The sequence below is a fragment of the Bufo bufo genome, chromosome 9 (assembly GCF_905171765.1).
Source record: "Bufo bufo chromosome 9, aBufBuf1.1, whole genome shotgun sequence".
Classification (NCBI taxonomy): domain Eukaryota; kingdom Metazoa; phylum Chordata; class Amphibia; order Anura; family Bufonidae; genus Bufo; species Bufo bufo.
Window position 1 is genome coordinate 194,051,507 of NC_053397.1, and position 13,855 is coordinate 194,065,361.

The following is a 13,855-nucleotide window of genomic DNA, read 5'->3' on the forward strand; positions in this document are numbered from 1 at the left end:
TTAAAGGGAATGTATCACCTATGGTTTTACTCATTTAAACTAGATGCTGAGGTATATTATTTTTATGAATGCATAATTTTTTTATTTTTATTTTCTGTACATGATCATGGGGTAGCCATCTTGCATGAGACGCATCTCTGTTCTGTTAATAGTCAGTGATAAGCGGCAAGGGCAATATTCGAATTTGCGATATTTCGCGAATATTTGGGAGAATATTCATCATATACTTGCGAATTAGAGAATTTGTGATCTCCAGTCATTATTTTCTTGATTGCGAAAATTGGCAATTGGAAAATTTGCAATGAAAATTTGCGATATGAAAATTCGTATTCAACACTACTCCTAAAGTTAAAGATATTGCAGCCTTCTCATTGGCCCACAAGCAAGAAGCATTGAGGGATCATGGGTTATGATGAAAAAAAATCTAGAATATTCGCGATTACGAAGATATGGCACTATATTCTAGATATTCGCAAATTCTCGAAGTGTCAATATTTGCGATAAAAATTAGCGATTAGAATATTCGCGATCAACACTTATAATAGTAAGATTTTTTTACAGCAGCTAAATGGACATAGGAAGCCATAGTTTGGAGACACCTCATGTGAGGATGTTGTGAGCATGCTCTGTGACCTGTGCTGAGGTCATTGTGCAGGGAGGGGGAGGAGGTGAGCTATGTTCATTATCTGCTGTCCATGTTGAAAACGGTGTTACCTGCTTCAAGTTTTAAAATAAAGGTGTTGTCTGCCATTGAAATCCAGCCTATGATAATAATGAGATGTTTACTGAGAAGTGATCTCTAAAACAGGAAGCATTAGCCTATTGAGGGTGAAAACTGCAATGTTTCAGGATTATATTTTACATTTAAAAACATCACCCAAAAATTTATTAAAAAGGCCAGTAAGAGAAGGCAGGGTAATAAAGTCATTTTGATTATTGTCCCAATGACTGAAGAAAAAGAGATGTCTTTACTGTGAATTGTAATTATCATAAACGTGCAGGTAGTCTCCAGGATTCATAGTATCATTAGTTTCTCAAGGACCTAATCAACACATGGTAAAAAGTGCATTTCCCGATTAACAGGGGAAAAAAAGCTATTCAATTTGCTGATTTTGACAATCACTACAGCATGACGATTGACTTTTTAAATGTGCTTTTTTTTTTTCAATTCTACACCACCACCCCTTTATAATTAAACAGAAACACAAGTTTTCGCAACCTTAGGCTAGGCAGACAAGTGCAATTCACAAATTAAGTGGGAAAAAATAAAATATAAGAAAAACAGAGATGATTTGCAAGCAAAGATAAGATTCTGAAATATGTATTTGCTTGTAGAATAATGTGTTATCACTTCAGATTGGTGTTTGTTACCTGAAAGACTTGCATATTTTAATATTCACCTACATGCCCCTTGAAACTCCATTATGACTTCCTATGTTATATATAGTCATGGATACAGTAGATGGATGGTTGGATGGATGGGTAGGCGAGTGGATAGATAGATAGATAGATAGATAGATAGATAGATAGATAGATAGATAGATAGATAGATAGATAGATAGATAGACAGACAGACAGACCTCCAGCTTAGCCGAGTCTTCATGTTTATTTCTTTGGAGAGAGGGTAATAAGCTGATCATTTGTTCCATGGGAATAAGGATCAGACATGCTGAAGTCCTGAAAATGGAAACAGAGGTAGTCGATCCTACCAAAAGTGTCCACAAGGAAAGTTCTGTCTGGCCTTCCTATTTGGCAAATTTTCATTAAAAAAAAATCACATATAACAAAAAGAAAAACTGCCATTACAACAGCACCAACTCCAGTAGGAAACTCAGAACAATGTTCACTTTTTTTGTGAAAAATAGTGCTGCTCTGTTAGAGGGTGCTGCTGGCATAATTAGGTAAGGTCAATAATTATGTTATGTTAGCTTCAGAAGTGGTAGGTGACGAGGTCACCTGCAAGAGCACCCTATAAGAATATTGCAGAACACTTCTTTAAACAGTTTTATTCTTCCCAAGTAGGAGGCTACTAACATTAAAATAAACAATACAGTCTTCTTATAATTTCCAATAACGCTACCGTTAAACATCTCTGCTTCTTGGGCCATAGCGCTTGTTATTAGGTGCTCTAGCATCTTCTATCAGTCGCAGCTCTTTCACTTTGTCTGTCCCTCTGCCTAACCTGATTGGGGTCAATGATACAGGTTGGGGCACCTATCAAGATACACTGTAGTTCGCATCAGTGCCTTCCCTCTCCAGGAACATTTCCTTGACCTTACACCTCTTACCCCATTCCCTACAAAACTTACTGAGGACTCCTTACTCCTCAAGCTTGGTCAACTGGATGTCTCCACCACTTTCCTCGGGTTGCTCATTAGGGATCTCTATATCCTTCCTGGCAGAGCGCCCAGTTCCAGGGGTAAGTAACAATGGCCACTCTCTGCTAATATGCACAACACTTGCCAAAAACACCGCTATCTCATTTTATCTCAATCACTCACCCACCCCATCTGGAGCCATTACAGCACTACACAGTAACATTTATTCAAAGGAAAGAAGGAGGTCTAACAAATGTTCGCAGTCAGTCACCCCAACAAAATAATGAACACAATGGCATAGTCTCCACCGTCATTCTTCTAGACGGATGGTGAACCCGCAATCCAAAGCCTGTAATTTTTTGTCCTATAACAAATGCCACAGTGTGCCCTAAAACAAAAATCTGTTGTAAATAGAACATGTGGCGGGACATGTCTTTTATGGGTTACAGGACTGTATGACCACCATAACCAGGTTATACTTTCCATGTGTCTACCACTGTTCTACATCCTCTGTAATTAGACGAGAATATTCATGGAAAACGGCCGCATTCTTTATTAATCCTTAAAGACATGAACAGCTAAAACCCTGTCATTGTACAGAAATTATGAAAATTAATAAAGCTAATTTGAGGGTGATACATTTTGTGGCTAAGTAATAGAACATCACCTTCCCACTAATTAGATGTTTTTCTCTTAAGTATAGTACAAGCTCTTCCCACTGACTTCACACTGATTAATATACACGATAATTACAAAACTGAAGAAGATGGGCAGCAAACACAACCTTACTACTGACAGTGTAGAGGACATGGACATTCACACATTAGCTGCTGGCTTATCTTATGTGCAGGACCTTCCAGGGGTAGATCACACCTGATCTACAGATGAGCAGCGTGTGGGTGCTGTCAGACAGGAGGATGAGTCACTGCTCGGAGGGCATCAGGGATGAAAGGAGCAGGAACCTCACAAGACAGGAGCAGTACTAGAGCATTGTAATACTGTAATGCTTCTCTAGAGTAATAGGCACTCTACCTCTTTCAGCTCCATTTAGCAACTGTTGACATCGGCCCACATTGATGCTACATGGTCAAGCCAGCAGGATTACCTTATGCTAATTCTGCCATAGTTTTCCCTTTGGTTTGAGCAGCCCTGCCCCAACAACCAGTAGAAGACAACCCTATTTGGACCTTACTTTGAAGCCAACTCATAAATGACTTGTTAGACCATATTGATGATATGTCCTGTGTGTGCTAATATAATATCAAAGATTGTAATGCAAGTAAAAAAGCACATGTACTGTACATATTCTGGATAATGGAGAGTGGTCCTCAGAATGATTTCTGGGGGTGGATCTAAGGAACCCTGAGATATAAAAGATATTTTGATAATAAATAACTTTAGATCAAATCACCACCGTTACCTAGTCAATCCAGTGCCAGAAGGTAGGCTGCAGTAATAGTAGAGAGAAGTGGATGCACTAATTTTTAGGTTAAGCGGTTGTCCTGTCTGGGACATTTATGGAACAAGTTATAAATATCCAAGAGATTCAGTTCCTACCTCTGGGACTTGCTCCTATATCAAGAACTAGGGCCCTGAAGTAAACGGAGAGCACACTGTGCATGCGCTGCATCTTCTCCATTTACTGCTATGGAACTTCCGGAAATAGCTGATTTTTGGAAGTCCCATGGCATTAAACGAAGAGAAAGCCACCTTCGTTATCACCACCTATCCATTGACCACTAGAGGGCTTCTGAAAATCGGCTCCATAGCAGTGAATGGAGAAAACGTCAAACATGCACGGTGTGTTCTCCGTTCACATATATGGCATACCCTATTGTTTTCCCTCTAATGTCCCATATGGGAAAACCCCATATAAGAACAGGAAACTAAGGCTAGAAGGGGTACAGGCTAAAAAAAAAGTAGAAAATCTGTAATCTCTGAGGTCTACTCTCATGAGTAGAGTCATCTCTATTTCTTGCAAGCCAAAAGATCTGGGGAAGTCTTGATTAAAAAAAAAATTACTTACGCTATTGCTTACATTTCTTCTGTCATGGTGTCCTCTTATCCTGATCTTTCTAATAGATTAATTTTTAGCAGATCATGACAGAAAGCCTACAGAAACAGATCCTAGCTCAACAAAGTGCACTAATCTGCCAAGTATAAATTAGGCTACTTTCACACTGGCGTTTTGGCTTTCCGTTTGTGAGATCCGTTCAGGGCTCTCACAAGGGGTCCAAAACGGATCAGTTTGCATTCTAATGCATTCTGAATGGAAAAGGATCCGCTCTGAATGCATCAGTTTGCCTCCGATCAGTCTCCATTCCGCTCTGGAGGCGGACACCAAAATACTGCCTGCAGCGTTTGGCAGTCCGCTTGACGAAACTGAGCCAAACAGATCCGTCTTGGCCATGTTAAAGATAATACAAACGGATCCATTCTGAACTGATGCAGACGTTTGTATTATCTGAACGGATCCGTCTGTGCAGATCCATGATGGATCCACACCAAACGCGAGTGTGAAAGTAGCGAAACCTGAGAGAATGCCAGATCCACAGTCAGGCTGACCTGATGGATGTGCCAGCTCAATTAACTATGGGTGATGATATCGGTAGGCATAATAAGTGTGCAGATGTAGTGGACTTCAATGGATTCCACTTCTGCCAGCTCGGAACAGAAACAGTGGGAACATGCTCACCAAAATTGGAGACCTGAAGGTCAAAAATGTTGCGTGGTCTGATGTATCTTGAATTTTGCTAATCCATGCATATGCTAGTGTTAGGAGCTGTCATAAAGTACATGAATGTATTTTAAGAAAAATAGAAAACTGTAAAGAACATTATGGTCAACAGTCAGTAAACTACTGCTATCAACTTGTAAATATGAGACGTCAGTAAAGAATGGCCAGACTGGGGCAATATCCCTCCCCTGCCAATAGTTCTGGCTGGTCAGGTGTATTAGACTGGGAATGTCTTCTTGTTCCTATTTATGCCACGACTGATGTAAAACAAATAAAAATCAGACATCATCTAGTACATGACAATATCTTTGTCACATAGCTAGAACCTCACTCACATGGATCCAGGGATCTCCCCTTTCATTGTGCCAATTGATATGCTACATTTTCTTCAGGTTGGCAGCTTGGGAGGGCTGCAGCTCTCTCCCTATCACAGCCCAGGGGGGCATGTCCTTTTCTGTTGGTGCTCTCCCCCTATAACTGTCACAGCAGCTAACAGTGGCGGCTGAAGGATGGAACTGAGCATGTGCGACCACCTTGGTAGTTGGACATGCACATTACTATACAGATTAAACACCAGGGGGCGCCATTAAAATGAAGTAAACAAAATATCTCACAACTGGAGCATTTTTATAACAGAAAGAAAACTACAAAGTTAACTAGTTTATTTGTATGGAATTATATTACTATATCATTTGATGGTGGCACACCCCCTTTGATATCAATTAGGCAATTGTTTCTAAGCAACATATTTCCAGGGTATTGCTACAAAATGTCCTTAAAGGTGTCCATTGGCATTAGATGTGGCTGAACTATGCAATGTGCGTGTCCAATTATGTAATGCACACGGAGGTGTTTCAACTAGTGACATATCTTCCATGAAGGCTGACCACTTTTGAGGTGGGGTTGGGTGTATCGCTAATGTCCTTCTTTCGTTCCTGACATGAAAACATGTTGATGTCAGGGAGGAGGGATCATTTGACCTGGGGGCAGCATACACTAAAGCATACAATCAAATAGAGCTGGGTATGAGATGGTGAAGGAGGCACCAGTAGGGCACAGGGGGCAGTGTGGAGTCAAGTGACTCAAGGCATAGAATCATCATATATCATTACACATATTGTCAGAATGTTTCTACAACAAAAGGAAGAAAAAAATAATTCTGAAAAGAAATTGTACATAGGCGTTTACTTCACAAGTTATATTTTTCAAACTGATCTCAAGCATCTAAGACCTGAGATTACAAGGCATATTTCAGTCAGATAAATACAAACTACAATAAATAGACAGATAGATAGATAGATAGATAGATAGATAGATAGATAGATAGATAGATAGATAGATAGACAGATAGAAAGACAGATAGATAGATAGATAGATAGATAGATAGATAGATAGATAGATAGATAGATAGATAGATAGACAGATAGAAAGACAGATAGATAGATAGATAGATAGATAGATAGATAGATAATAGATAGATAGATAGATAAATAGATAGATAATAGATAGATAATAGATAGATAGATAGATAGATAGATAGATAGATAGATAGATAGATAGATAGATAATAGATGAATAGATAGATAGATAGACAATAGATAGATAGATGATAGATAGATAGACAATAGATAGATAGATAGATAGATAGAAGATAGATAGATAATAGATAGATAGATAAATAGATAGATAATAGATAGATAATAGATGAATAGATAGATAGATAGATAGATAGATAGATAGACAATAGATAGATGATAGATAGATAGATAGATAGATAGATAGATAGATAGATAGATAGATGATAGATAGATAGACAATAGATAGATAGATAGATAGATAGATAGATAGATAGATAGACAAACCCAGGGCAGCACACCTTAGTATAAAGAGAAGGAGTGCCAGCAATACAAACTTGACCACTGTTCCATCAATAAAATGAAAAAAGACCGCAGCACTTCCACACGTGGGTGAATAAAGGATTTCACATTTTTTTCACCAATTGGAAGTGCTGCCGTCTTTTTTCATAGATAGATAGATAGATATAGTAGGCACAGGGCAGCACTTTGGACTTGGGTGAAGAAAAGTGGATCCTTTATTTCACCAAATACAACATTTCAGCTCACCTCAGGGTTTGACAAAGGCTCCATTGAGGTGAGCTGAAACGTTGTATTTGGTGAAATAAAGGATCCACTTTTCTTCACCCAAGTCCGGAGAGCTGCCCTGTGCCTACTTTTACTACAATTGGCGGATTTGTTCATCCAGAATCCTACACAAGGACTTTGCACCTGGCATTTCAAAGTGCTGCAAACTCCTTACTTTTGTCTAGATAGATAGATAGAAAGATAGATAGAAGATAGGAATATAGATAGATGATAGATAGATAGATAGATAGATAGATAGATAGATAGATAGATAGATAATAGATAGATAGATGATAGATAGATAGATAGATAGATAGATAGATAGATAGATAGATAGACAAATATCTAAAGGGAGCTGTATGGTTTGGGACATGGTTTACAGTAGGACACACACATGACTGGGATCAGATCCTCCTCCACATTACACCTATATCATGAGAATAGAAGTCATGGGGTGTGAGCTATTTATCCTCTTGAAAACAAAATGTATCCGCCATGCAGAAAACACACCCTGGCAGCTGCAAATGCCATCAGCTCAAAAATATAAATTAAATATTTGGGTGTTAAAATTTATTCTGCGTCAGCTGCCCAATAAATTGCTCATCCCAGCCTGCCTATTAATCTATTATGGATGATATTTACACTGTGTAAAGTGCTGGCGGTGTTACAATGTGTAATCTCAATCCTGTGGAGTACAATCGCTTGCAACAGCAAAGGCTGTCTCTCTATAGATCGGCCTAGGAGTCTGGGAAAGCTGGATGACAACACTCCTGGGAGCTGTATTGTGCAGTCAAATTGGTTGTCACCCTGCATTACATGAAATAAAGGGAATTTTTTCAGGTAGATATTGATACATATGAGAGATAGATAGATAGATAGATATAAAGATAGATAGATAGATATGAGATAGATAGATAGATAGATAATAGATAGATAGATAGATAGATAGATAGATAGATATGAGATAGATAGATAGATAGATAGATAGATAGATAGATATAGATAGATAGATAGATAGATAGATAGATAGATAGATAGATAATAGATAGATAGATAGATAATAGATAGACAGCTAGTGGATAAATGAATAGATAAATAATATATATATATATATATAGAGAGAGAGAGAGAGAGAGAGAGAGAGAGAGAGAGAGAGAGATAAATAGATCTATATTAGATATATAGATTACTAATAAATATTAGACAGATAGATTGATAGGAAATAAATTTAATAGACAGATAGTAGATAGATTAACAGATCAATAATAGATAGATAGATAGATAGATAGATAATAGATAGAAGGATAGATAGATAGATAGATAGATAGATAGATAGATAGATAGATAGATAGATGATAGATGTTCCACCAGATACTTCATTACAGAGGTATTGCACATTAGAGGCATTGCTTTTAGGGGAGAATATCTCCATAATGCACTGTACTGAGGCCCTATAGGCGCACCCTCTGCATGCATACAGCTCTGTCATGTCCATGGGGTAACATTCCAGTTAGAATTCCTCCCTGGGCTCCTATGGCGCTATATAGTCTATACATGCTGGGTACAGGAGACTCCCATTGTCCCTCTCCACCTGGGACATCATCGCAGACTGTGCTTTCCATTCATCTGGTGATTTACTTAAAAAATTAGTTTTTAGTGGTTCCCCAGCACGCCACATATGACCACAACACAAACTGTGGATCTTACAGACCTGATTGAAAATCCTGAGCCCTAATACCTATCAGACATAAGTCACAGTTCCTCTTCAGCAGCAGAAACCCTGAAAACACAAAATACAATCAATACAACAAATAAATAGAAAGAATACTCATACTGCCCCCTGGAGGTCTAGATTGAAATAGCAGCATCACCTATTGATGAGCCTGGAACAGGTTAGACAATGACAAATATTACTGCCTGTACAATGAAAGTCACAATATGTCAAGATCTTCAAGAGCTTCCCCCAAATGTCCACTTCCTCAGACCAGGAAACCCACAGGAGCCGGCTGGCAGCTGCAGTAATGTGATGTCTTAACAAGCTAGGGACTTGTGTCAATTTTCATGCATAATTAGAACTGGTGAAAAGGTCATAGCAAAGCAATAGATACCAGTGTCCCAGAATGCAGACTGTGCTTCATTACTGGCGATATGAGCTTCCTCTTCATAAAAAAAAATGTACGGTAATTTCTGGAAATAATAATTTCTCAGACAGAAATGTTTAAAGCAATAATTCCCTCTAGTGGTCAAAGTTGGGTACTGCTATAAAATTAAGGGTTAAACAGCACTAGAACTTAGATACATAGAGCCGTGTTATGTACGGCCTCTTTTACACGTCCGTAACGAGATGGTCAGTGGTTCATCGTTGAAGATGTCCGTTAGTGTTGAGCGAATAGAAGTATCCAAAGTGGACTTCGATACGAGTTTCAGGGAAAATTGATTTGTTACCTCGAAGCCAAATTTCCTTGTGTTTCGAGGTAACAAATAATTTTTTTCCTGAAATGGTGGTAAAAAATAAGAAAAATACTCACCTCATCCATTTGAGCATGAAGAGGTAGCCGCGACCATCTTGGTTGAAAATCCTGTGCAAAATCTCGTGCGCGGTGAAGTATGACGTCACCACGCCGGCCAGTGGTGCAGGATCTTCAATCCAGATGGCCGCGGCGGCCTATTCACACTCAAATGAATAAGATGAGTATTGTTTGTTTTTTATCCGATTAACCCCTGAAAGCGCACATTTTTTATCTCAGATGCCGCCATCAATCGTCGTTCCCTGTCCATGTGCCCGCTACTTTTAAAAAAATGCTCTACTAGTCAAGAAGCTAATTTCTTTATGAAATTGGACGAAGCAGCCAAATCAAAGTTTTGTAAGCTTTTCTCATCCCTAATGTCCGTGAAGGATCCGTGTTTGGACCGCGTGTCCATTTTTTGCCCTCCGTGTGTCATCCGTATTCAATATAATCTGTAGGGCTGAGCGAAGCGAAGCATCCGAAGTGGAATTTGGTACGAAGCCAAATTTTCTCGTGCTTTGTGGTAACAAACAATTTTTACTAAAATGGCTTTTGGAGTTGTTTTAGAAAGAACGGGGGGGGGGGGATACCTTATCCACTTGCTTGCGCAGAGCAGTCCGTTCCTCTCTTCATTGAAAAAGACCTGCTGAAGGACCTGCACTGAGCGCGATGATGTCAACACGTGATCACGCTGGGAGAGTGCAGTGACGTCATCACGCTCAGCGCAGGTCCTTCGGCAGGTCAATCAAGAGAGGAGTGGACTGCTTCTGCGCGAGCAAGTGGATGAGGCGAGTGATTTATTAATTTTTTTCAAACTCAAAAGGCCATATGGTGCTAGCGTATTTAGCGTTAGACGGGTGCACTTCTGTTTACGTGGTCACTAAAAACTGTCCCATTGGGCATCTCTCGTTTTTGTTCAGATCCACTGCACCAGCTGCTTTCACAGGTTCTGGCTCTCACTTTTTGACCTTATCGTGGTCTGCTTTGATTCATTAGTGGCCATACCTTATTTAACATTGTCTACATGCAGTCTATAGGTTGATATTGTGTATAGCTGGTATATATTTCATGTCCTGATTTGTGGACGCTCAGTGGATTCTTTATGTGTCGGTTTTATTCTGTTACCGATACGCTGTTCATATTGTATACCATTTTTTTATGTGTCTGTCTGTTTTAGTTGTCTACTAAACTTTATATATAAACTTTTACCCATGGTCATTGTTGGATGTGCATTTATAGGGTGGTTCTTTTGACTCTTCTCTGAGTCTATTTTGTTTTGCATCATTTCAAACCCCCCTCCTGCACTCCCTAGATTATTTGTATTTATTGGTGTACCCCCTCCTTCCACACTTTATATCATTTTTTGTTTATTGCTCATCTCTAATTAAACTGCAAGGCTGAAAATTTATTTCCAGAGATCTCCAATCACCGGTCTGTGAAAATCGCTGACAGAACACTGATGTCATCCGTGTTGTGTCACTGGTCTTCACGGACCTATAGTCTTTAATGGATATGTTTAGTCCTCATCATGGACCAAAGTAGTGCACTTCTCAATGGTTTTGAAAATAAAGACATTAAAGTCAATAGTTGGTGTGTGCTGTCCATGGAGAACACAGACAGCACACATCAGGGATTCACTGACGTGTGAAAGAGGCCTCAACGTTCAGAACTGAGATAAAATAGTGATCATGAATTTCAGAAAATACTTTTAATACTAATTAGAACCAGATAGGGATGCGTATTCCATTTTTTCTAATCTGTTCTTATTTTCTGATTGTAACTTTTGTAACTCTATTTCCCGTACTTGTGGTAGCCATCTTGCAAGAACTGCTGTTAAAATTGATATGCTTTACAGGAGACACATAGTCCATAGGCATTCATGGACATCTATGGGGCAGTGTAGCAGTGACCTGAACAGTCATTGTGCAGGGAGGGGGAGGATGCGAGCTGTGATCAGTGAGAATGGTAGGCTCTGTGTTATTTAAACAAAGGTGTTATATATTGCCACTGAGCTATTCAATAAAATGTATCTGTATAGCGCCACCTGCTGTTAGTTCATTTCCTTGTTTCTCAATCCACCTCACTAACGCGGTCGCATGCACTCATTTGAATCTTCAACTGCCACCAACCATATTTTCTAATAGACACTGTTGCAGTTACAGGGACAGAGCTTAAGCTGTAAGGACACACCCACTGAAAAAGGACACACCCACATTTGGAGCAATGAATGAGGAGATCTCTGGATCCATGTGAGGTACAGGGCTGGTTCTAGCTTTGTTAGAAAGAGATTGGCATGTGCAATATGATGTCTAATTTCCATTTGTTTACATATACTTTGGCATAACCCCTTTAAGAATGTATTTTTAAAGGGGACCTGTCACATTGAAAATGCAGTCCGATTTACCAGCAGTATGCTAGAGCAGGAGGAACTTAGCGGATTTATATATAGTTTTCCTGGAATAGATTCAGCATAACTTGATTGAAATCCCTGCTCTCTCTAGGTTCAGGAGTCCAGTGAGCTATCTCTGTATACAAATTAATACATGGAGTGGTGTCAATCACTAAGTAGCACCGCCCATTGGACTCCTAAGCATAGGAAAAGCAAGGGTTTCAATCAGTTACAAACTAAAAGCTAAATCTTTTTACACAGAAATATCAATTTGCCCAGATTCTTCTTTTCTGTAACATGATGGCAGTATATTAGATGACGGTTAGCTAACAGGTTCCCTGCTGATATAGATGGTGACATTGAAATAAAAAAAATTAAAAAATCATCAAAAAATCTTATTTATTTTTTACATAAAAAGCTTGATTAAAGCATTATCAAAATCATTTTCTGATAAGACATTCCCTTTAAATAAATTCATAGATGACTAAATATTCCTTCTGTAGAAATCACAACTACTTGGGGCTGTTTACTACATATTATTTGAAGGGGTTGCCTCACAAGGATATAGAACAGGGGTAACTCTTCCTTGGCATGACCATTGTGCCACAACTAATTCAAGGTCACTGTGACAATTATCCAAGGAAGTCACAAAACATTTAGGAAGAACAGACCAGACTTAAGTATATCCTTTTCCACCAGCTCATCCCTAGTGGAGAGGAACAAGGGACTTAGGTCACCTGTACCTCCAATTGGTGAGGGTCTCTCAGTGCTTAAACCACCACTAATCTAATATCACCTTTCCTGGGGATAAGCAATAAATATTGAAGTGGATTTCCATGAAAGTTTCTTATCAATAGGGCATGTCTTAAAATGACCGGTGGGGGTCTAGCCACTGGGACCTCAATGGAGCCCAAGAATCAGCCCTGTGGTCATGGAACTTGCAATCTCCCTTCAAATGTCTTGCCAGGGCATGATGGGCACCATGGTAAGAAGTTGTTCAAAGTAGGCAACACCTCTAAGCGCCCCTCTCTAACCGTGCAAAGTGTTGGGTGGTAGACCTGAAGAGTTCTGCGTGTGTTTGTAAACTATAACGCTGCCTAATCTGACCATTGCTTCTCGTCATTACATTGTAGAACACAATTTTCATGTTGTGCCATCAATTATCCATTTACGAAGAGGAAAATGCTAGTTCAAATAATAGAAGAAAAAGTACTTAAAGCTAATTCCCTACAATTTACTGCTACCTGAGACAAGTACCACGGTCCGCCTTATTATAGGATCACCACTGCTGTCAAAATTCTCTGTTTCCATATTTATCTGTCCAAGAATACTGCAAAGTCATCCAACTTTTTCATGTAATTTTGGCAAAATCGAGGCAATCCAGAGTCAACAAACGTGCAATATTACTAGACAAATATTGTGCTTTTGCTCCAAGTGTTTCTGCTGTAAAGTAAAATTAGAATTTTGCGTAAAAAGCTCAGATCACTTCAGTTGAAGTGCATTTTATGCCAACCCACAATGGGCCTCATTTATGAGAGTTGAAGCTACAGATAGGGTAGACAAAAAACATCATTCAGGTGACACTGTATGGACAACAGAAAGTTTGGGGGCTAGCTGTCATATTTAGGTTTCCTGGCTGCCCTAGTTTTAGGATTTGCCCAGTCGTATTAGCTAGTGTATTCTGGATGGCCACTAAAGTGCTTTTGCTTGTGGACCGCTTGATAATTCCAGGGCCTACAGGGTTTTGAATTAGCTACAAAGAC

General features: G+C 39.2%; 1 protein-coding gene across 2 annotated transcripts in view; it reads right to left on the reverse strand.

Annotated features, from left to right (window-relative positions):
• The window catches only part of PAPPA2 (pappalysin 2), a 203,653-nt gene that overhangs the window by 144,833 nt on the left and 44,965 nt on the right, over nt 1-13,855 (reverse strand). The gene's annotated exons all lie outside the window — the stretch shown is intronic.